Genomic DNA, 24,642 nt, shown 5'->3' on the forward strand with positions numbered 1-24,642 from the left:
TGGTTGCCATGTTCCACGCCCTGGACAGGGAGCTTGGGAAGTACAGAAATGATTTACAGAGAAACCGGTCCACAACTCCACAAGTCTGCATATTTGCAGTCACCTGAAGAGGATTTTTTTTTTTACAAAAAAAGATCCTGGCCTGCATTCTAGTACATTCTATTTCTGTAGGATTAGGAAAAGATCCAGGAAATCTGTACATTTTAAAGACACCCTAGGATGGACATGGATATGTCAAGGGGGGTTCTCTTTTTCTCTTATTAATACATAAACATATTTTTAAATAGATTGTATGAAAGCCATTTAGCTTGAATGAAAGCCAGGGTTCATAGTTATCAAATTAACAATTTCTAATTAAGTTTAAAGACTCTCTGGTGATTCTGAAAGTGCAGCCATGACAGGGAACTTGACGCTACCCAGCTGTCTCTGGCATTTCTGCAGAGTTGATTCACATTAAGAAGGTTGGCAGTGGAGCAGGCAGTGATGCCTCTGACGAGTTCATTCACAGAAGTGTTTAACAGCTTAATACTATGCCTCTCTCCTAAGGCACTGCCATTTTAAAATAGAACCTGGTGGAGACAATATTGTTTACCCCAAAAGACTAAATCCCTGATGGTACAATACAGACACCAGAGGAGCTGTTTCAAGGCAAGCAAGGCTTCCCAACTTCTTCAAATTACACAGCCGCTGTAGGCAAGAAAGACTCAACACCTAAATGAGATCCAGGAGACCTTGTCCCAAGCTGGGAGGGAGAAAAGAGGAGGGGCCAGGTACTTCCTCACTGACACAGGATGCAGTTGATATCTCAGCTTTATTAAGTTGCAGAGAGGCAAAGCCTAGTGATTTATTGGCCAGCTACCCAGTGGCAGCTGGGCTGCCTGTGTTGGCTAGCCAGCTCAGGGCTGCTTGAACTACAACACCTATTCACCCTGGAATCATCCAGCCAAGCCCAGGGCTCTCCACCAGAAGGACACCAGAGCAGGGGAGGGGCTCCCAGGGAGTTCTGGGTTCTTACTGGCTTTGGACAAGTTTTTGTAACAATGAAATTGACCATCTCAAGGCTCAAGGCTTTGCAAGGATGCAAAGCAACCTCCAAGCACTGCTGTCAGTGGACCTGTGATCTGGCTTAGGAAAAAGGATGAATAAGGATGTCAATTGTGAAGCCAGCTAAGGTGAGCATGAGTAGAGCATACGCCATAGCCACACCTTACCTGACCAAGGGAAATGGAAAAAACGGGCAACAGTCAGTACAGATGACAGCTCACACCAGTACAGGTGTCGCACGCCAATATTTTCCTGAGCACATCACATCGTCTGGTTTGAAGGTGTCTCCGAATTTCAGGTTGGAAACACTATCCCCAGTGCAGCTTTGTTGAGAAGTGACTCTGCCTTCAGACCTGAATATCCCACTCATGGAGTGGGATTATCATGAAAGTTGCTTTGTTATTAAATCAAGCTTACTGTCCATGTGTGCTCTGCCTTACCGCATGATGGCCTTCACTGTGCTAGGATGCAGCAAAAAGGTCCTAATCAGAGGTTGACCAGCTATCTGTGCCATGCTTTTGGAATTCACAATTTTTAAAACCTAATAAACCTCTATTCTTTATAAATCACCCAGTCTCAGGTATGCAGTTATAGCAACAGAAAATGGACCAAGACAGCAACCCTAGAAGAACATGCACTGTACAAAGAAATTAATGCTCTGATTCCAATCATGGTGTGCTGGTAAATGCACAACTGATTTCCAAGGTGCTGGGCCCTATTATACTTTTTTTACTTTCAAACCAATTTCAAACTACCAATGGGATGTCACTGAACACAGAATTGGGAAAGACACAGAGACAGGCAGTGGCACACCATCATACAGTTATTTCTATCATGCAGATACAAAAGACTTAGTTTTAGAAGCATTGATAATGCCCAAAATTCCACCACTCTGGGAGGCTGAAGCAGGAAGATTACATCCTCGAGTACAACCTGAACAGTTTAGCAGTTTATCAATACTCAGTCTCAAAACATAATAGGGGCTGGAAGTGGGGATATAGCTAAGTGTGAAGGCCCTGAATTCAATTCCCAGCACCCAAAAATATGTATAGGTAATAGTGCAATGTGGTAAGTGGTGATCTTTGAGTTTTATCCTTGTCTTTGCAAATAATTTGTAAGTTACAGAACTTAATTTTTAACAAAGACTTTAATAATCAGCTCCAACATTGCTGAAAATTTGGAAGTTGACTTTCACAAGCTGATGCATGCCAAATCACTACTAATCCAGAGTCCCTGTGTTACACAAGACCAAGAGATGGAAGACAGAAAGAGTGACGGAAGACCACTGAAACATTTGAATGAATTTTACTTAGAAGAAGAATGAATCCGTCTTATGAGGACAAAAAATTCAGGATCACTCTAAGGGAACAGACCAAATTGTCTAAATACTGAGCTGACTTTGTAGTTAGATACTGAGTTCTCCATCACTGGAAAAAATCCAAGGAAGAACTAGACAAGTTCTTGACAGGTAGAAAGTACATGATTTAGGCAAACAGTTGAATTAGAACAATGTTTTCCAAGCTTCAATTTGAAATTTAAGTCAGAATTTTTAAATGAAATAGAATAGAAAATATAAGCGTATTATGACTAGTTATATCTTAAACTTTTATATGACAGATAAATTTGTGGGCATATCATACATATGAATAACATGTATGTATATATGTATAGTAGGTCATGGTTTAAATTACATTTTTCATGGATCAATGTAGTTTGAAAAATATTAGAATAAGTAATAAGTCCCCTTTTAACTTTGAGATTCTGTGATTTCATATGATTACATGACCTATCATTTAACAGGTACACGCTGACTCCCCTAAAGTATAAGAATGGCCACTATACCTACCTCCAGCCCATAGTCCCACATCTAAGTATCCTTAAAGATACATTCAGTGAAGGGAGAAAAGCTAGAAATGAACATAAGCAGCATTCTCCACCCACACACAAACAGAAACTTGGTCACGTACAATTCACCCCCAAAGAATTAAACTCAGAAAGATGTTTCTTGCAGCTGCTCTCCCTGGAATGTTCCTTCAGATGGCAGAAAGTTCTCTGCAGAGCCCTGCTTAACCCAAGGGTGCTCCCAGCACAGTGATTGGGGGCACAGTAATTTATAGTGATTTCAAAAAGCCCTGTGTGAATTGTTTGCCTATAGCTTTTCAGAGAGGACCACAGCAGAAGCCACTGTTATGGGAGGAGCTGACATCCAGGGCCTAGGTGAGAGATAGCAGGACAAGGTGTCAAGAGGTAGAAATATAGCATAGAAAGCAGAGAGAAGAAAAGAGAGAGGAGATGGGATCTAGAAAGTGATCTTTTGTTTAAAAAAAAACAGCTATGTGAAAAGCTACATGGAGACAGAAGACTGCTATGCTCAGGATGTGTGTGCTTGTAATTATTTATTTCGTGTTTGCTTCTTGCTCTGAATTATAATCTCAGAGTGAAAGACTCATGGGCTGATTTGTCCCTGGACCCTCTTCAGAAAGCAATAATTAATTGTTCTCTCAAAAGATGAGCTTGTTAAGAAAAGATCTGTTACAACAGGGAATCCCATTGTCTAGGCTAAACTGGAGCTGCCTCACACTTTGAAAACTGCTAGTAGAGTACGGCCCTAAAAATGCTGGTGCTGGAGCAAAGACTAGAATCTGTCCAACATCCAACAAACTTTTAAAATTAAATTTATTAGCCAGGAGTAGTGGCTCACGTCTGTTATCCCAGCACTCAAGAGGCTAAGGCAGGAGGATCATTGTGAGTTCGAGACCAGCCAGGGTTACAAAGTGAGCTCAAAGCCAGCCTGAACTGCACATGAGACCCTGTCTCAAAAAGGCAAAAAAAATGAGTTAAATAAGGTAAAATAAAATTTATTTTAATTGCTACATGCAAACACTAAAAATTGTACATGTTAATGGGATAACACGTGATCTCCATACATGTATGCATTGTATAATATTTAAGTCAGTGCAAACATCTACTTCCTCAAGTATTAGGATTTTCATGGTAAAAGCTCTGGAACCCTTCTAGTTTTTTGAAATGTACTATACATCAATGTCCTCCATTATCATCCTACCATACAACAGCACACCAGAACTTTTTTGTTCTATATAGTTGCAATGCAGGATCTGTTGATCGGTCTTTCCACATCTCTCCCTCCCCACTTCAATAAGTAATTTTTGAAACCCAATTATGTCATAGTAGCTTTTCCAAGTGTTAACAGTCAAGTTCTTTGTGGAGTGGCCATGAGCTTCCCCTATTTTCACAAAACTGAATCCAACAGGCAAATCTATGCAAATACAAAGAGGGCTCATCTCCCAACGGTCTTCAAGAATTGGCTGTGGAACATTTCCAGCTCTCCCCTTGAACCTAGCAAAGTGATGAATAAGGCAGAAAACTGGTGACTAGTTAAGGATCCCATGCAAAAGGAAGATACAGGGCGGATTTAGGGCTACCACATACATCCGTCACATGCTAGAAGAGACTTTCACAAGCAGTCACAGTGACAGCTTCTGCAGGAAAGGATAGCAGAGTATATGGAGACTCCTCCCCAGCCCAGTAACAGGAGGCCATGTAGCACCACAGATGCACCATCAAAGCCATTTCTCCACGCTTGACTTTATCACCCACTAACTAGGAAAGTTCTAAACTTTCTGAGACTCAGTTCCCTTGCCTGTAAAGTGGGAATCCCAGGTCCCACCATCCAGGATCATTCTGAAGGATCATGAATATAAGTACCAGCACACTGGCTGATACATAGCTGACACAGGATAAATGATGTAGTACCAATACCTGGGTGACAGTCCTGCTCTTCACTCCCATCCACACCAACACTGAAGAGCCCATCCTGGGCAGGCTGCTGGTGCTCCCTGATCACAGGCAACCTGGTTCGATCACAGATACACTGACATCCTCTAACTGAACACTCACCCCTTTTTCATGCTTCGCTTAGCTCTGAGGCTCGGTTTGCTTTCCCACAACGTCTGAGACCTCCCTTCACAGTGCCCAGCATTTTGCCTTTCTTGTTTCACTCCTTTACTCTTTCTCCACCTTCTCTCCTCACTCCCTGGGTAAACGCATCTTCTTCTTGCCTTCCCCCAGATACCTAAGATGAGTCCCCATCTTGTTCCATACCCTATACTCAGTGCAAAAGTGAAACCGATAAAAAATGAATGACGGTCCAGTTTCAACAAATGTATGTGCTTTTGTACATACTCTGCCTGCCTATACTAAAAAGGGAAAGAGAAAAAAAAACTATAAAGGTTAAATTTGGCCGAGAAACCTTGGAAAATTGAAACAAGTAGAAATAAGAATATATATATATTATATATATATGGATTATCTAGAAGAAATTAATGAGTCCAGCAAAATTTCAAGATATCTGATAAATAAGCATAACTCAATTGTATTTCGATATACTCACAGTAAACAATTTGAAAATGAAACTTTAAAAGCAATTCCATTTACAGTAACATCAAAAAATAAAATACCTAGGAATTAATAAAAATGCAAAGCTTATACTCTGAAAACTATAAAACATTGTTAAAATCAATTAAAGAAAGTCTGAAAAATAGAAAGATACCCCAGTTCCTGGATCATAAGACTTAAGGCATAATTTTAACATGGCAATGCTCCCAAATTAATCTACAGATTTAATATAATCCCCAACAAAATCTTGGTCTCTTTTTGAGCCAAAATTCAAACTGATCCTAAAATTTTATGAAAATTCAAAGAATTCAATGTAGCCAAAAAGCATCTTTAAAAAGCCTGAAGGACTTATTTTCCCTTGTTTCAAATGCTGCTTCAAAGCTTCAGCAAACCAAGACAGGGTGGCAGTGATAAGGTTAGCTACATAGAGAAATGAAATAATCTGTGACATTCAAGGGGCATAATCAGTGTTATTGATTGGAGGGCCGTGTCCCCACACCCCTGCGACATGGATCTTAGGCCTTAGACCTTGGCTCTGCATGGGGAAATTTTCCAATGCACTTGGTCAGGCATTCGGTAACAAGGATAATTTCAGTTCAGCAAGGATATATCAGCTTGTTTCAAAGAAATATTTTTTTTCTTACAAAAAGGAAAAGAAGCAAAAATCAAATAGAACAGAACACACTGAAGGATAGGAATCTTGAGCCAAAACTATGAGATTCCTACCCTAATCAGAAGCTCTTTTCTTCTCTCCTTCCTCCGCACAAAAGGAGGTGCCAACCAACTGACATATCTGAATTGCCCACAGAGATCTAGGAGCCAGTACAAAAAGTCCAGGCCCCTAAAATACAGGAATCCAGCCCCCACGCTTATACCTCTAATTCAGTTAAGATTATTTCTGCAATAAATATAAATACCACCAACAACAGCTGAAATCATAAAAACATCTTCAATTACTAGATAAGAATTTGAGGTAGGTGGTCCCAATGTAAGTATAGGAACTATTATGGCTTGTGTTTAGATGTCCCCCCAAAGCTTCATGTGGTCACGGGTAGGGCTTTTTCTGATGTGGTTAAACCTAAAGTGTATGATGCTGGGATTAAGGGTGTGTTATTACTAAATCAGTTCACTGATTGGTGGGCCACCACCTCAATCCCAGTATCCTAAATAGGGTATAAAAGAGGCAGAAAAAAGCCACTAAGTTTCTTGCTTGCTTCTGCTATCTTCTGCCGCCATGAACGTTTCTCCTCTGCAATGCCTCTCTGTCATGCCACCCTGCCTTAGATCCAGCCAATTATGGACTGAAATCTCTACAACTGTGAGCTAAATAAACCTTTCTTCCCCTAACTTAGAGGGTCAGGTATTTTGTTTCAGTAGCAAAAGATTAACTAGCACAAAGGTACAGTCATGTCCTTGGGACTTAGTTCCATCAATCTTCTGCCATCCTTACTATACTACATGTTCCCTCATAGTTACAACATGACTGTCACATTATAAGCATCACACAACGGATGCAAAACATTGCCCAAAAAGGGAAATACTTCTTTCCTTTCATATGTCTCACTATCGGGGGGAAAAAATACTCTTTTTCAGTAGCCGTGAACAGTCTTGCCCTTGCAGCTCTTTGTCCAAAACTTGGTCACCACAGATTAACAGACAAGGAAAGAAAAGTGACCACTTTGCCTCATTTTAAGTATCTCCCCCAGTTTACTTGGCCTGGCTGCTCCATGATAATGAGAGCTGAGTCCTGATATGGTCTCTATTGGATCCTCCAACAAATCTGGCTCCCAGCCCTGATCTAATGTAACCACATAGCTTGTGGATGCTGCTATTATTCTGTATTTGTAAACTGTGTGATGCTTCAAAGAAAATGTTTTTCTTACTATAGGCTATGGAAAAAAGTTTAAAAGCACCTGTGCCTTCTCATCTCCTTTACCTGAAACCAGAAGTACAGAGCTGTGTATCAGCAAATGCCCCAGACAACCTACAGGTAATACGTAGTGAGAGAGGCAGTGATGGTCTCTCCCCCTCCGCAAAAGTCTATATAATTACACACTTCCTTCACAGAGCATTAAGTTCACTGAGAAAGAATTGATCGGTCTTCTTATTTCTAGCCTATTTTTAAACCCTGTGACCTGTTTTGACAGGGACCCTGGCCTCCGTGGAGAAATGTAGAGGTTCAGGGCCAGCTGCTAGCTGAGGTCAAGCCCTGCTTACCAACCATGCTCTGACCAGGTTTCAAGCAAACTTCCACCAGGGAACCCAGAGAGATGAAACCTTTATATTAATCCTGAATCTGTCAGCTTCCGTCACATTCACAGGGGACTAGCCCTAGGTGGAGGAGTATCCTGAACTACGTTCCAATGCTTAGCTCACACTTGCCCTTCTTCTCCTGGAGGCACTTAGTGTTGCTTTTTCTCAGCCCAAGTCCCACATACATCCTTCCTTTCTTAACTCTTCGACTGCTTCCTGACTTCTTTTGTCTCCTTTTGTATTAGCCCGTTTCCTGTTACTATAATGAAATATTTGCTGCTTGATACTTGACAAAGAAAAGAGGTTTATTTAGTTCATTTTTCAAAGTAGAAAGCAGCCCCATCCATTTGGCCTCTGCTAAGGGCCTACTGGAAAACTGCATCATGGGGGCATCACAAGGCAAAGGAAGCACGCGCATAGCAAGACAGAACACCAAAAAGATCATCTGAGGTGGGGTCACGCTTGTTCTTTTATAACTCTGCTCTCATGAAAACTAAAATTCTGTGAGAATTGCATCAACTTCTCCCAAGGGCAATGCCCTCAATGATTTAATTACTTCCCACCACGCCCCCCTTTGTAAATCTTTCACACCACCTGACACCACCACCACTCTAAGGACCAAGCTCCCAATACATGAACCCAGGGGGCACAAACCACATCCAGTCCATTGCACTCCTCTAGCAAGCTCCCTCTTGGACTCTTCCCTGACTGATGCAACCATGCATTCTGGGTCAAGACAGCCTTGGTTCAAATTCTGACCCACCAATCACTGGTTAGGATCCGTGGGCAACAACCAGTGACTTGGTTCCCTTATCAGCAAAACAGGGTAATAATGCCTTTCTCCCAGGATTGCTATGAGGACTAAATGAAATATAAATAGGTGATGTGCTCTTAGCACTTACAGCACAGCATTCATTTTCTAGACTTAGAGATTACCTTGAAAAATCACCTAAAACACTTAAGACTGTGTCCAGAATATATAGGTGTACCCCAAAAGTGTTAGCTATGGTTATGACATTATTTATTATTATTATTATGTCTTCCCTGTTGTTTCACCCCACAGGACCTCAAGAATTCATTCATTCACTCATTTGGCAAAACCATTCCCAGTTCTGTATTACTGGGTAGTCCCAGTAATAGAGAATGGCTAGAATAGGGAAGACTGGGCTGCACAAGAGTTATCAGACTAGCCAAGCATTCCCCTTCCCTTGTTGGGCTGTTAAAGCATACGTAGAACTGAAGTGTGTTGACAGAGCTCTATCGTTATACAGCATGACAATATTTTGATAACCACATCTCCAAACAAGAACCAGCATGAGCTGCTCTCCACCAAGCTGCCAAGAAACCCTCTTGGGACACCCCAAACTCATGGGTGGCACTCAGTGGGATTTCTTCATGCCCATCTAACTCTGAATTCCCAAGTAGAAGATGAAAATGAAAGGCATGGAGAGAAGTGGACCTGGACAGGATGACTACAGGCTGGTAAGCAACAGCCAAGAGTGACAGCAAGTGCTTTGCTGCTTTCCTGCGGACTCTTGCAAAGTCTCTGATTGATAACCTAAAAACTCCATGTCTGTTTTCCTTCCCCCACTCCCTCCCAGAATATGTGAATATTAAAATAAATTTTAGGTAAGGAAGAGCTTTGGAATCCCCAAAGTATAGCATCCCTGCAAGGGTGGCACGTTATCCACATCACATTTCAAGAGTGGACGAATTGAGGGCAGAGGTTGCAACTATGGCCCTATCTAGTCTGCAGCTGGGATATGTTTGTGCTTGGCTTGTCTCTGGGGTGAATTTTTTTTAATGTGCATTACCAGCATTTAAAAACCAGGAAATTTTACATAACAATCACGATTGCCATCTTGAAAAATCAGAAGGTCCAGTAACAATTAGCTACAGCTGAACAGCATCTGTCCTTCAGCCAGGGCCAGAAGGGAGTTCAGTCCACCAACAGAAGCAGCATCCTCAACTCCAAATCCTAAATTTACAGAGATCTCCCCTGTCTGCCAGACACATAGAACACACTCATGCATGTGCATACACACACACACACACACACACACACACACACACACACACACACACTCCTTCCTTCACCTTAGCACCCTGTCCTGTGTGTATATGAGTTCAATACTCCTCGTCCAGTGTTGAAACATCAGCTCTGAAGCAATAACACACCCTGGTGCTAATTTCAGTTCTTCCATTTACTTGCTGTGGGACCCTGAGAATTTCTTCCCCCCTCTGAGCTTCAGTTTCCCAGTTTGTTCAATAAGCATTCATTTAGTCAACAAATATTTATTGCATGCATTTTCTAAGCCGGTATTCAAACAAAATGAACAAAGCAGACATTAAATAAACTCATTTAAAAAATAAACAAGATAATTTTCCGATTTTGATCATAGTATAAAAAAATAAAACAGGATGGCATTCCAGAGAGTGAAGGTGGGGGTTGCATGTAGGGGGCACTTGAGCTAAGATGACCAGAAGTGGCTGCAGAAACTGGCTGAACTCATTTCTCTGGGTTATTTCAGGACTGAAAGCGTGGAATTTAAACATGATGTCGGGTACCTACAGAGGTTCCTAATCACAGGCACCATCACTGGATGGAGCCTAAGGAGGAGGATGGAAAAGTGGGGGAGGGACTGCTTCCAGGAGCAGGTGGGACCCTGGTCCCCACCCTCCCCCCACCAGCCCCACACTTCAGAGCTGCTTTCAAAGCCTCTGCAATTATCCCGTCTATAAATACAGCATCTGAGCAGAGAGGGGCAGAAACACAAGCAGGAGTATTTAACCCCTGAATGGGCCTCTCTCTCTCTCCTTCCCAGCTAGTGTTCCCCCCTCTTCTCCCTCCTCCTACAGCCCTTCCCCCACCCGAGCCCCTTTGCACCAGCAGCTGAATCAATGTTTGACTTGTACAAACAGCCTCCCCTCTGCAATCTGGAAGGGATTCAGTGCAGGCAGTGAATAAAAATCTATTACTCAGTGGTATTTATTCTACATGCCTGTGCCACTCGGTGTTAGCACTCAGGCCAACCCAGAGCTGGGCCGTGGAAAGGTATGCTTCAAAGGGCTCCTGGCATGTCTGTCTCTGTCTCACTTTCCTGAGGGCTGCAGACGTAGGACTGATGTACACTGTGGTGGCGAGGGCATTTGTTCAGATGAAAGCCATAGTTAGATTTTTTATTTATCCAATATTAAACACCAATAGACCAATAGACTAGATCGCCATCTCACACCATTGTCTAACCTGTGCAGGAGGCTCCATAGACCAGACAACATTTTCCCTGCACTTTACAGGTATATCATCAATTCTAGGTGTCATCAAATTTATTACCATATCACAACTTAAGCACGATAATTTGTATAACCTCTTTTAATTACCACCATACCATTTTTCCCCTTCCAGTCTTAGTAGCAGGAGCTACTATACCACTAACAGGGTAGTATACTATACTGGCTCCCAAATTACTGGCCTTTTTCTTGGTTCTCAAAACATCACAGATTCCTTCCACCTTGGGATAGTTCTGTTCCCATTCTCTGGAAAATTCCCACTCACTTTCTGTTCAGAGATGCCCTCCCTGGTACCCTAGATTGTATCAAATCCATGCATGAAACTGGCGATGCATTAACACTGGCAGAATTTAACTATATGTATCTTTCCCCCAAACAACGCATTCTGGCAGTTATGGGTCTGGTGATATTTGTGATTGGATCCCTACAAGAGTGCCTGGAATCTGGTCAGAACTCAAGAAGTACTAGTGAATGAGTGAACAGGTGAATAAAGAAATGCATGCATGCTCAGTCACATGGTGGCACCTTGAAATGTGAAAAAAAAACCCATAACACTCCCTAGAATGCAAGCGTATGGGGTCTCAGGTGGGGCTGGCTTGCTAAATACTGGAGAGCACGCTGTCCAGTATCTGGCACAGTCCATGTTCAATGAACACAGATGACTGCTTGTATCATTGAATGTTCCTGCCATTGAGGATCTCTCATTTAGAATGAGCCAGTGAGAAGATTTCCAGGAACATTGCAGCCCAGTTCAGAAACTTTTTTTTCTCAGCAAAACTACCATAATGAACATTAAAAGCAAGCTGTAAAGTTGGTATAAAAATTAATTTTAACCATTGATGCAAAGGGAATCAATAGCAGGTGAATTATAGTCTGCATGTGAAACATGGGTCCCCAAGAAAAAATGATGTGGTAGATAGAGAAAGAAGGCTAGTGTTGACCTGAATAATTACAAAAGGTTCTCTAATAGAGGTTGGCCTGACATGGACCACATTTATCGAGGTCAAGGTCAACAAATCTTAACAAACACTGCAGGAAAAGCTCCAAAGCCAGTGCCTGTCCTGGGGGAGCACTCAATCTGACCTTTTGGGCATTTGCCAAGACCATACATAAAGAACTTGGTGCACACAGTAGTGGAGTGGATGAGATCCCATCATTCTGGAGCTTTCTTTCAGCAGGAAGACTAAGATCATTTCGGAAGAGAAATGCTACAAAGAGAATCAAAGGATTAGCTGAGGCCAAATTTAGACAGGGAGATAAAGTCATAGTGGAGGCAAGAATTTCTGGTCTAGACAAGGAAGAATCACAGGGCAGGACAAGATATTTCAATGAAACCTTATGAATTGTCTTCTCTACTTCTTTTCCAGAAGAGTTCTTTAGTTCATCCAGCTTAAACATGCTCACCCTTAGGCCTCTTAACATACCGAACATCAGTCTACATGGACAGAAATCTGGGGATTCAGGAGTTGCATCATAAAATTCTCACGGAAAGCTCTGTATGTAGGTAAGAAAAAAACAATACTACCCCTGACAGAAATCTTGGCTTAGGTCTAGTTCAACCCTGCTGTGCACAGATTTGCCTTCCTTTTCCTCAAACATACTGTGTGAGTTCTTTCCTACTGCTATTAAAAAATAATTTACACTTAGCAATTTATAAATACTTTTCACATTTCTGGAGACTATCAAGTCCCAGATCAAACTACTAGTAGGTTTGGTGTCTGGTGAGGACCTGTTTTTCATAAATGGTACCATCCAGATCCACCACACAGATAAAGAGACAAAGTTCAAAAAGTACTTCTCTGATCCCTGTTATTGGTGCATTAATTCCATTCACAAGGACAGAGATCTCATGACTTAACCACCCCCAAAGGTTCTATATTCTAAACTATTACCTTGAAGTCTAAATTCCAATATATGAATTTTGGAATTTTAGAAGGACAATCACATATAAACCATACTATTCTGCCCATGACTCTCAAAATCCAAGTCATCTTTACATCCAAAATGCATTCATTGTATCCCAGTGGCCCCAATATCTTAAGTCCCTGCCATACCAACTCAAAAGTCTAAGTCTAAAGTCTCAGCTAACTGGCACATGGATGATACCCAAGTCATAGTTCATCCTGAGGCAACCTGCTCTCCATGAGTTTCAAAAACACAATGATGGGACAGGTTCAGGAGAGACATTCTTATTCCAAAGAAAGAAATGGGAAAGTCAGTGATAAGTCCTAAACAAGTCCAAAACCACATGAGGCAAACAGTAGTCAATCTTGAAGGTGAACAACAGTTTTTGACTTCATGTTCTAACTTTGGGACACACTAGGGTGGAGTTTGGTCTCCCAAGGCCCTGAGAGCCTCATCAAATGGCTTTGCTGGACACAAACTACTTTCCTCTTAGAGAATCGAGTCAGTTGCCTACAGCTTTCAAAAGGTAGTGGTGCCCACTGGTGGCTCTACAGGTCTGGGGCAGCAGGGGCTACCTGCTCTCATGGCTCCCAAAAGCACTGCCCTCGTGGGCCTCTCTGTCAGCCCCTGCTCTGTGGCAGTTCTCTTCCTAGGCCCAAAAACTTTGTGACACATTCTATGAAATCTAAATGGAGGCCGCTATGACTCCTCAGCTTTTGCAGTCTTTGCACCCACAAATGAACACCGTGTGGACACTACCAATGCTTATTTCTTGTGACTTCCAGAGAAGCAGTCCAAGCTAAACCTGCCCTGTGTGAGCTACAGTTGAGAAATCCATGAAAACTGCACCTAAATGCATGGAGCCAAAACTTGAGATGGCCCTGAGGTCCCATATGTGGCTCAGAGGTTCTTATTTAAAATCATTCTGCTCTCCAGACCAAAGCATTTTGGGCTGTGATGGGTACAGCAGCCAGAAAGTTCACCAAAATGCCTTCAGGATCATTCTTTGTCTTTATGGGTCACACCTGGCTTCCTTCTATCCCTTCTAATCTCATCAAATGTTCACTTGGTCAGTCTTGATATTTTCTCCCACGCATGGGTGTTTTATCATTACATGGTCAGTCTTAGGACCTTTTTTTAATCACAAATTTTTATTTAATTCATTTCTCTCTTCTTGTTCCTTACTATAAGTAGTCAAGAGAATTCATCCAGCATTCTGAACAATTTGCTTATATATTTTCTCTACCAAATACTATATTCTAGTTCAGTGGTGGCAAACCTTTTAGAGTTTTCAATGACAGGAATCAGACTGCTGCTATTGGTTCACTACTATTGTCCTAGTTGATCCTTAAATCTTGCCTTTAAGAAATTATTAGACAACAGGCATAATTCAGATTACTTCTTTGCCACTTTAAAACAAGATGGCCTTTCCTCAATTTTTTAATAAAACATTTCTCACTTTTACGTAAAACATCATCAGAATGGCCTTTACCCTGCCTATTTCTACCCACATTCTGATCATAAGTAACCTTATGACCTTAAGCTTAACCTACTTAAGTAACCTCCAGAAAATTTAACTCCTGCTATAGAGTTCTTTTTCTTTTTCTGAATCTTCCTCAGAATAGCACTTTATGGGCCACTCTTTACCCATTACACAGTTCCAAAGCCAATTCTACATTTTTACTGTAGCAGAAGATGTCTCCCCTCCCTAGTCAGTATGCTTCAGTTTGTTAGTTGCCTGGGTAATAGTCCTGGTTACAGTTTCTATTACTTTTGCTTCTTAGAAATGGCTGGTCACTGTGATGTATAGTTGCCACTGGGATGCATACTGTAAAAACCAATCCCAAATTGTAAAGCCATTCTGCCTCTGTACTTTCTGCTTGTTTATATCCCATATAAGCACTAGGCCACCAGAGATCAGGGCCTGATATTTTCAGAATAAGCCACAATCAGTACTTACTGACATAAATAAATCTGCATCCAAATCCTGGGTGATGTTTCAGTGTGCCTGTTTGCTGTAGCGTCTGGCGCATTGACCAGGAAGATCAACTGTGCTGATCTCTTTGGTCACCTGTCATGGCCCTCACAGATGGAGCAAGGACCTCTCCAGGTCCTGCCTCCAGGAAAGCATGCCCTCAATATTTCTCAAATCCTTTTGGAGGTCTAGAGGAAGATTCCTGGCTCCCCACTCAAGTGGCTCACATTGGATCCCAAAGAGAGTAAGGCACAATCTGTCTGTTTGCCTGCCTGCATGCCAACTTCTGGTGAGACACCCAGAGGCATCCTAATTAGTCTGTCAATCAGTCCTGCTCACCTTGAACAGAAGAGGAGTCTGATCAACTCTTGTTAGTCAAGACCATCCTCAAAGAAGAGGGTTGAGATGTTTCACTTTGAGTGCCTGTTGAATGAATGTTTGAGTGGCTGGACTAGATAGGGTAAGCAATAGGCTGCTCCATCTGTGCAGCCAAGACTGGAAAGCCCTAGTCACAATGACTGATTAGGCCCTCGCCTGCATGACGATCCATGGGTGGCAAAATGGAGGCCTCACACCCTCCTTAGCTAGTTACACTTAAATCCTCACAAGGTGTGTGGCCAGGTGGACATCTGCAAAAGGGGCTCCCATCTTTTTCTGTTGTGCCATTGTTCAAGGGTACACTACACATAGGAAGTTAGAGATGAGAATTAATTAGCCAAAATCCACAGTCCCTGACTGTAGGGAAAGGGGCCTTTATAGAATTAAAAATGAAACCAAAGATTGGAAAAGAGGTTAACTGTCATTATTTGCAGATGACATGATACTCTACATAGAAGACTCTCCAGACACCACTAAAAAACTTGCAGATTTAATACCCAAACTCAGTAGTGTAGTGGGATACAAAGTCAACACTCAAAAATCAATAGCATTATTGTACACAATCAGCAAACTCACAGAGAGAGAAATTAGGGACAGCACACTCTTCACAATAGCACCTAAAAAAATGAAATACTTAGGAATCAATCTAACAAAAAATGTAAAAGATCTGTACAGTGAAATTTATGGTACCCTAAAAAAGGAGATCAAAGACGATATCAGAAAATAGAAAGATATCCCTTGTTTTTCGATAGAAAGAACCAACATAGTGAAAATGGCCATACTACCAAAACTACTGTACAGTTTAATGCAATCACAATCAAAATACCCTTAGTATATCTCACAGATATAGAGGAAACACTCCTAAAATTCATTTGAAACCAAAAGAAACCTAAACAGCAAAAGCAATTCTTGGCAACAAGGCAACTTAGGGAACATCACAATTCCAGACCTGAAATTATACTGCAAAGCTGCTGTGATAAAATCAGTATGATATTAGCAAAAAAAAAAAAATACCTTATGCTTGACAATGGAGCCAAGCATGTTCACTGGAAGAAAGATAGTCTTTTTAATAAAAGGTGCTGGAAAAACTGGCTTTCCGTATGCCAGAGACTAAAACTAGATCCATGCCTATCACCACACAAAGTCAAAATAGATCAAAGATCTAAATATTAAAATAGAGAAACTAAATTTTCTGGAAGAGAAAATAGGTGCAAATTTTGAAAACACAGGTGTAGGCAGAGACTTCATGAAAAAAACCCAGACTACAAAGGAAATATTACAAAGAATCAACAAATAGGATCTTGCCTTGTTAAAAACCTTTTGCATAACAAAAGAAATCACTAACATAGTGAAAAAGCAACCCACAGAGTAGGAAAAACATACAGCCACTTGTCCTCAGACAAAGTGAGGCAGAAACTTTCAAACCCACAGACTGACATTATGCTAAGGTCCACATGTCTCACAGTTAGACTGTCAGACTCAGTTGGCCTTGACATACCATGCCAACAGCAAATTATAATATAAATATAATCTATCTGCACTACCCAGTCTGTAAACATATTCTGGTATGCTAGCTTGTTTCAAGGATTTATCAGCCAGGGACAGACTGGCTCAATCAAAGACATGATTGATTTTACCTACTCACCCAAGCCCCTCACCTTCCTACTATATGATAAGAAATCCCCTGACTAACCCTGCCTAAAATGAATCTGCCTAACAACATGAAAAATATATGCAACCAATTATAAAGCAATCCATTAGCAGATTTTTGTACTTCCTGCTTGCAACATATATGTTTCTATTTTACCCCAAATCGGGGCTGATGATTTGGAACTGAGTTCCCAGTAGCCTCTTGGCATAATAAAGCTGTTGCCTTCCAAGTGCCTTGGTGCTATGTGTCTTCTATGCAATTTAGTCCCGTTTCTGCAACAAAAGAACTTAAATCAAGAACATGTAAAGAACTGAAAAAAATCAGACTCACCAAATTCAAAGACTCAATCCAAAAATGAATAACTGAGATGAATAAAGAGTTCTCAGATGAAGAAATTCAAATGGCAAATAAATACATGAAAAAAATTCAACATCATTAGTCATTTGAAAGAGGCAAATTAAAACCACACTAAAATTTCATCTCAACTCAAAAAAAATGGCTATGATCAAGAAATCAATCCATAACAATTGCTGGTGGGGCTGTGAGGAAAAGGAAACCTCCACTGCTGTTATGAATGTAGATCTGTGACTACTGGGACAATTAGTGTAGAGATTCCTTTAAAAACTATAATTAGAGGTTTCATTTGACCCAGCTATTCTTCTTTTGGGTATCTTCCCAGAAGAATTAAAAACATCATACCACAGCAATATTTGTGCACCTATATTTATAGCAGCACAACTTACATCTTGGAAACAACCCAAATGTCCATCAACTGAGAAATGGATTAAAAAAAGATATTTGTAATGCAGTGGAGTACTACTCAGCTATAAAGAAGGATAAACTGGAGACTTTTATAGGTAGATGGCTGCAACTCAAGACCATACTCACAAGTGAAATAAAACAGACCCAATATGTGTAAACATCGTATTGTCTCACTAGTGAGAGAAACTGCACCAGTAAATAAGGTCCAAAATTTACAATAGACATTTTGAACTAGAAAGAAACTGTTTAAAAGATAAACTGATGAGTAAAAGGGGAAAGGAGGAAAAGAAAGAAGAAAAAATATGTATATACACGATAATTAAGATAGTTATACAGCTAGTTTCTCTTAGTTCATTAAAAAGAAAGGTTTGTGCTAATAATGATTAGACACGATATAATGCCCATATCTTGTACTCTGGATAAGTACTTCAAAGACAATATGCAAAGTATTAATTATTGCAACTGTCCTACTAATCTATTGTGAAACTCTGAATGTTATTTTTATGTTTTTTCTCTTTAAAAAAAAATGAAACCAAACCAATCTCTGCATCTCAAAGAAAAAAAAAGGTCGAGGGAAGAGGCCGATTGTTCCTGAGAATTCCACAGCGATACCCTTGGCTACTGCAGTCACTGCCAACACCTATAGCCTCACCCCTGCTCTCAACTGATCTACTTCCAGCCACCTGAAATGGTTCCAGCACCACCATCTGAGTTCAGCCACAGAAGTCCTCCCTCTAGAGCCCTTTGCTTCTGTCCTGGTCAGACGGTGTCAACCAGAGCCTACCTGAGATGACGGTCAGCAGCTCCTTCTGAGTTCCACATTTTGATTGAGGAAAACCTGGACTGTCATCCCTGATGAATGAATCGCCATGGGCTTTCCCAAAGCTTACCCCACCTAGAAGCAACCCAGTTAAGCACCTCTCAAAGACATCAAAGAGGGTAACAAAAGGCCCAACAATAAGCCAAAGTTACTACTGTTACTCAAAAGCCTAATAGAAGGACTCTGGACAATAAAACTACATGCCCATTGAGATTACAATCCTTTCATTGGTTTCATGGGCTCAGACTAGGCCAGACCAAGCTCCCTTCTTCAGCTGGAACATTGGGAGCCTATACTACATCACTGGGGCAACTAGGACACTTCTTTTGTTCTTCTTCTGCTAGGCACAAACTTGTAGCCTGAGAGGACATCTGTTTAAGCCAATACTGCTACCACAAAGAGACCACTTCTTCAAGTTAGAAGCTATCATCTCCTTTGCCAAGTCAGTCAGTCTCCCTCTCATTTAACCCTGCGCTGTCAATTCTAACTATTCCCTGAGAGGAAGATGATGCCTGCATCAGCCTGAGCGACAACCACAGTCCTGAAATTCTGAAAACTCTCATCCTGGAGGTATGTGCTAAAGACTTGCCTACAGGCCTGGCCATCAGCCATGCTGCCTCATTGCTGTCAGATGTCATGGGAAAAACAAAAAGGCACCGAGCCACAAATAAGCCTTATAGACTGTTAATCACCTTGGGCAAGATTTCTGTATCATCAACGATACAGCCCTCACCTTACATTCCGTGACTCTCAACCTACACACTCTTTTTGGATTGTTACTTAATTGCCACAGTGGGTAATAATTATCTACTATTTTGGGGGAAGCCCTCGCAACAGATTTGGCCAAGTTTCCACTACCTTCTCTCTGGGAAAGCCTGTTTCTCGGTCCCTTCCAGCTCCACAGTTCCATCATAGTCCCCTGGGCCCTAAAAATGGGCCACTGGCCACCTGCCTCTGATTGGGAAGCTCCATCCTGGGGCAACCCCCATCTGCATCAAACACTATCCGATGTCACAGAGACTTGAAATTCAATCACCCCAGAGGTTTCAAAACTACAAAAGGCTGCTGAAATTTACCTCTGCCTGTAAAGCCAGTTCAAGATCTCTGAGTATTCAATGCTATCAGTTGCCTTCTGTATACACTGCCTCAGTCTTATGCCATCCTCAGCCTGCTTGTACACCTTCCTGGGCCTAAAGGATGCCTTCTTCTGCCTTTGATTGGCTCCTGTCAGCCAGTCCCTCTTCACCTTTAAATGGAAAGACCTCAGTTCTAGACTCAAAAGTCAACTGACCTACACTCAACCTCCCAGAAGTTCAAAATTTGTTTATCCTCTTTGGAGAAGATCACTTTACTTCTGATTAATGACACCCAAGCTGCCTGCTGAAAAGGCACAAAAGTTTTGCTGCAATGTCTGGCAGAAACTGGTTACAAGAAGAAACTCAAAAAATGTTGGGGGTTGCAGGCGTCTATAAAATCTAGATCCTTGAGTTCACACACAAAAAAATGATGATTACTTAATCTTTCAGCCCATGGGAATGTCCAGTGGCCTACCTGTACAAAGTTGGATTCATTCGCTAAGGGCTACCTCCCCTCTTGGCCTTTGCACTCTAATAGCCACTGTTCTTCTGATCAAGAAAGCTGACAAGTTCACCTTAGGCCAAGATCTAACTTTCCAGGTCCCACATCCTGTACTGGACCTCCTGAATAACTGTGAACTAAACCCTCTGACAGATGCAGAATATACCCTATTTATGGATGGAAGTAGCTCTTTTAGGAATGGAGCTTTGACTGAAGCTCTCCTTCTACTGCTTCCTGCTGCTGTTGGAAACCTGCACCAATGCTAAATAATTTGATCCAGAGGCCTCAGCCCCCTCTGGGGATCCAATTGACTAAAACAACAACTCCAGCCAGAAAATCTTTACTTGGTACTCTTGGAAGATCAGAACCAGACCTGTACCCACCATATATTCTGCAAGCTCAAGTCACAGTGCTGGCAGTTGTACTCCTGCAGCCAGCTCAGGCTTCAGCATCTGTGTCACTGGTCCTGACCTCATGCAATATAGTGGACTCTCCCCACTTAAACATATATAGATAGACTACATAAAAATAACAGCTTACAGGGGTTACAAATACCTGTTAGCCTTCATCTGCACTACTCAGGCTTACCCAAGATATTCCCTACCTACATTGGAAAAAACAGTAGGAATTTATAGGGTCCTGCTACCAGGTAAACTGTAGACATTCCTGCATATACATATAACACAGGTGCATATTAACTATCTCTACAAGTTTCAGAAATTTAGCCCTAGATCTGTTAGAAAATTTACTTGGATCAGACAGCTCACTCTGAAGAGATGACACATCCAAAGCCCTGCTCTAGTCACTCCGGATGCTGGCCAGTCCACACATGGCTGAAGCCTGAGGATGAGGTTGACAGGATTGCTCCATACCTATTCCCCTTAATTTTCGTGTCTTTTCAGGCTACTTCCTTGCTTCTCTGCCCCCTGCTAATTGTGATTTTGGCCTTAAACTTATGGATGTTTGCTCCAAAAGAATATAACAATAAATCAAACACTTGACCAACATGTAATGAGAGTCCAACGCACACTGGACAATCTCCTAGATCATATTAACTTCTTCACTGCCTTGCCAGAGTAACGTTACAGAACACATAGGCCTAAATTATGTATCTTCCAAAAAGCAACTTAGAAAACAAAAACTCTGTAATAAGACAATCTTGGGGGCCTTGGCCAGAGCCCAACCTAGGATCACTGACAACTCTATAATGTTACTGCTTCTAGTTGGGCCTGGTCTCAAAAGATCGTAAGTAATATGCCTAGCAAAGATTTGCCAGGAAAACTAAAAGAGGGGAAAACTGTAGCAGAAAATGCCTCCCCAGCCAGTATACTTCAGTTTGTTAATTTCCTAGGTAATAGCTCTGGTTATAGTTCCTGTTACTTTTATTTCTTAGACAACTAGTCACTGTGATGTATAGCTGGTTACTACGATATACATCATAAGGACCAATCCCCAGCTGACAAGCCATTCTGCTTCTATGCTTCCTGCTTGCCATTCTCATGTAATCCCTAGACCATCAGAGATCTCATTCTGATATTTTGGGGATAAACCCAATCAGTGCCTACTGACATAAATAAATCTGCCTCCAAATCTGAGGTGTCATTTCAATGTTTCTGCTTACTGTATCATTATTTGTTATTGCAATAACTGATACCACTTTTTGGTACCAATTGCTATTTTGTCTGTTTTGGCTATTATAGCATAATACTTATGTTTATACTTATGTACAGAAACCTATTTTCTCACAGTTCTGGAGGCTGGGAATTCCAAGATTAAGGTGCTGGGAGACTCGTCAGGTCTCTGATTCTAAGATGGTTCCTTGTTGCTGTAACCCTCACATGGTAAGGACAAAAATGGGCTAAGACTTCGTTTATAACGAAGAAGATTGGAAAGGCAGAAAAAGATTCCTTCAACCTCTGTGTGGAGAGGGAGGGGTTCTGGGGATTGAACACAAGGCCTTTTCACAAGGCCCCCCTTTTATTATTCTGAGAAAAGGTCTTGCTAAAACAGGCTGGAACTTTTGATACGCCTGCCTCAGTCTCCCAGAATGCTGGAATTACAGGAATGTGCCACCACAGCAGGCTCCTATATTATAAGAATACTAACCCTACTCTAGTGGCCTAATCACCTCCCAATCCCTCATTCCTTAGTGTTATGGCTTTGGGCTTGAAGTTTCAACATGTATTTTAGGACACAAAGACTCAACCCATAGCATCCTTCTTTCCAGGGGACATTCCATCTCTATACAATGTGAGAGGGATCAGAGGAAGTAGAGCTTAAAGAATCTGGTAGAAACCAAGAAACAAGTAACCTTGCAAGTCCTGAGTAGGCCTAGGAAGACATGGGGCTAACACAGTGAGATAAATGATTCAAAGGGTCAAGAAGAAATCCACCCCCTGGGCTGCCCTCCCGGACAGCACTACTCTAGCAGAACCCTGCCCTGCTAGGTTGATTGGGCTACTTCAGCCCCAGACAGCAGCCTCATCCTCAGAAAGAGGCTCCAGCAGGTCCAGGTCAGCACTCCACCACCCCAGCATTTCCCCTTCTTCAGAGCATGGACTCTTCCTCTCACTGAGGAGCTTCTGTCCTCACTGAACAGCAGAATTGGTTGGGTGTCAAGAGTACGGTGTGGCATTAGAAGGATTGTGTTTGGCATCAGACTGACCAGAGGTCAAAGTTTAGCTTTAGCACAGATTGTTACTGGAGATTCAGCAGTTTACCTCTATCTGCCTGCTATTTTCATTTGCAAATTGGGATTGCTATGTAATTTAAAAAGTGGTTGTGAAGATTAATTAGGATAATATATCTGAGCTTTAACAATGTGCTTAACTACTTTCTTTCCCTCCCACCATCAGATCATCTCAATTTCCCTACACTGCACACTTCGGTATAACATATCAAAGCACTTATAATCTCTAAATTCCTCAAAAGTAGAGACCATGTCTATGCTATTCACCAATATTTACCTGTCTAGCACCATGGCACATGAAATATTTATTGATTGAATAATGGAATAAATTGTGAAAGCCTTAATTTTAAAATCTTAGAACTCCAGTATTGAAAAGGCCTTAAAAGAGCTTTTAGTAGATGGATGGTAAATCAGCCCCTTGCTTTCCCATTCAATTGATAGGTAAATACCAGGAAGAGCCTGGCTTTGGAGCAGAGTCTGCTTATGGCCATGAGCAGCCACAGTAAAGGTAGAAAATCCTCCCAGGCCAAAAGCCGGGGCAAAGGCCAGGAGTGCGCACGCTGCTGGAGAAGATGCCCCACAAGACCTGGACCACCAAGCCGGGCCAGGCAGGGCCACGTCTTTCTCAGAGCGCCTGGCCACAGATGCCGTCTTCGTGGGAACTGAGATGAGACCAATAAATGGCCCTGCACCTCCACTGGAGTGGCCCTTCTGGAAAGAAGGTGCCAGAAAAGAGCTGAAGCTCAGCGGGGAGGATGCCTCAGGCCACCGCTGGTGAGCAGCCCAAGAAAGGGGCGGCTGGGGAGAGTATTCCTGGCTTGATGGGGAAGAGAGGAAAACAGTGGAGGTGCCTTGTGGGTGGGGCCCCAGTGACCCAAGGCAACATGGACACCCTGGAGAGGTCAGCTGAAGCTGGAGGCCTTGAGCGCCTTTGCAGGCGGATGTGATCTACCTCGGGCTCTCCTGCAAGTTCGGGCAGCAGCGACTGCCCTACGTAGGGCACCACAATGACCTCATCAAGAATATCCCCAGCTTCTGGGGGCAGGCTTTGCATGGCTTGGAAGTGGAGGAACTTGGCCTCCCTAGATGGGCTACAAGATCAAGTTCTACTTTGACCCTAGTCCCTACATCCAAAATAAGGTACTCATCAGGGAATGGGGATGTGGGCCTTCCAATCAGGTAGTTTCTCGTTCTACTCTGATCCAGCGGCTCCCAGGGCACCATCTGTACTCCATGACCCAGGGAAACCTAGAAGAGAACGGTGACTTCTCTGGGTGGCTTGTAAACCACACTGCTATTGAGTCTGACAAGATGGTTGAGATAATCAATGAGCAACTCTGCAGTATTACCTTCTGAGTGAAAGACCTGTGGAGAGAAAGCAAAGGAAGGCAGGCCAGGCCCAGCAATGTAGCCAGGGGAGACCCCTGCGCCAACTGATCCTGTCCAAGTCTCCCTTCTACCTCCTCCTGTTCCTGCTTCTCTATATGTGTGCTTGGCTGTCTGTGTTCTCTTCATCTTGGCTTCTATATGCTGTAGTCTATTTGGACTTTAACCAGAATATGGCTAAAGTTTTTCTGTGGTCTTCCTGTTTTGTTTTGTTTTGTTTTTTGTTTTTTAACAGTAGTATTACATATTACTTGATCTCACCCCGCTGTTTGTATATTAAGCACTTACATTTGAGATGTGTCCTACCTTTCTGTACATTGCCTGGACCCTGTTTTTGACTCTGGCCTTCCCTGCTTGTGTTCGACATAAACATTCTCAAGTCATTCTTCAGGAGGATCAGAGCACCCTCAAGCTGTGCTGCTTCATGACCAGTGACTTGCTGGGCTTCAAGGTCATGCTGACCAGGCACTTTATCTGTGGGAAGCTTTACCGTT

The 24,642-nt window shown here is 42.1% G+C and overlaps 1 pseudogene; it reads left to right on the top strand.

The window, feature by feature from the left end:
* The first annotated feature begins 1,178 nt into the window (after positions 1-1,178).
* Positions 1,179-24,314, top strand: LOC111757567 (testis-specific Y-encoded-like protein 5; annotated as a pseudogene).
* The last annotated feature ends 328 nt before the right edge of the window (positions 24,315-24,642 follow it).

This window comes from Cavia porcellus, unplaced genomic scaffold (genome assembly GCF_034190915.1).
Source record: "Cavia porcellus strain 051 isolate PalLab524CR breed Dunkin Hartley unplaced genomic scaffold, mCavPor4.1 scaffold_31, whole genome shotgun sequence".
NCBI classification, from domain to species: domain Eukaryota; kingdom Metazoa; phylum Chordata; class Mammalia; order Rodentia; family Caviidae; genus Cavia; species Cavia porcellus.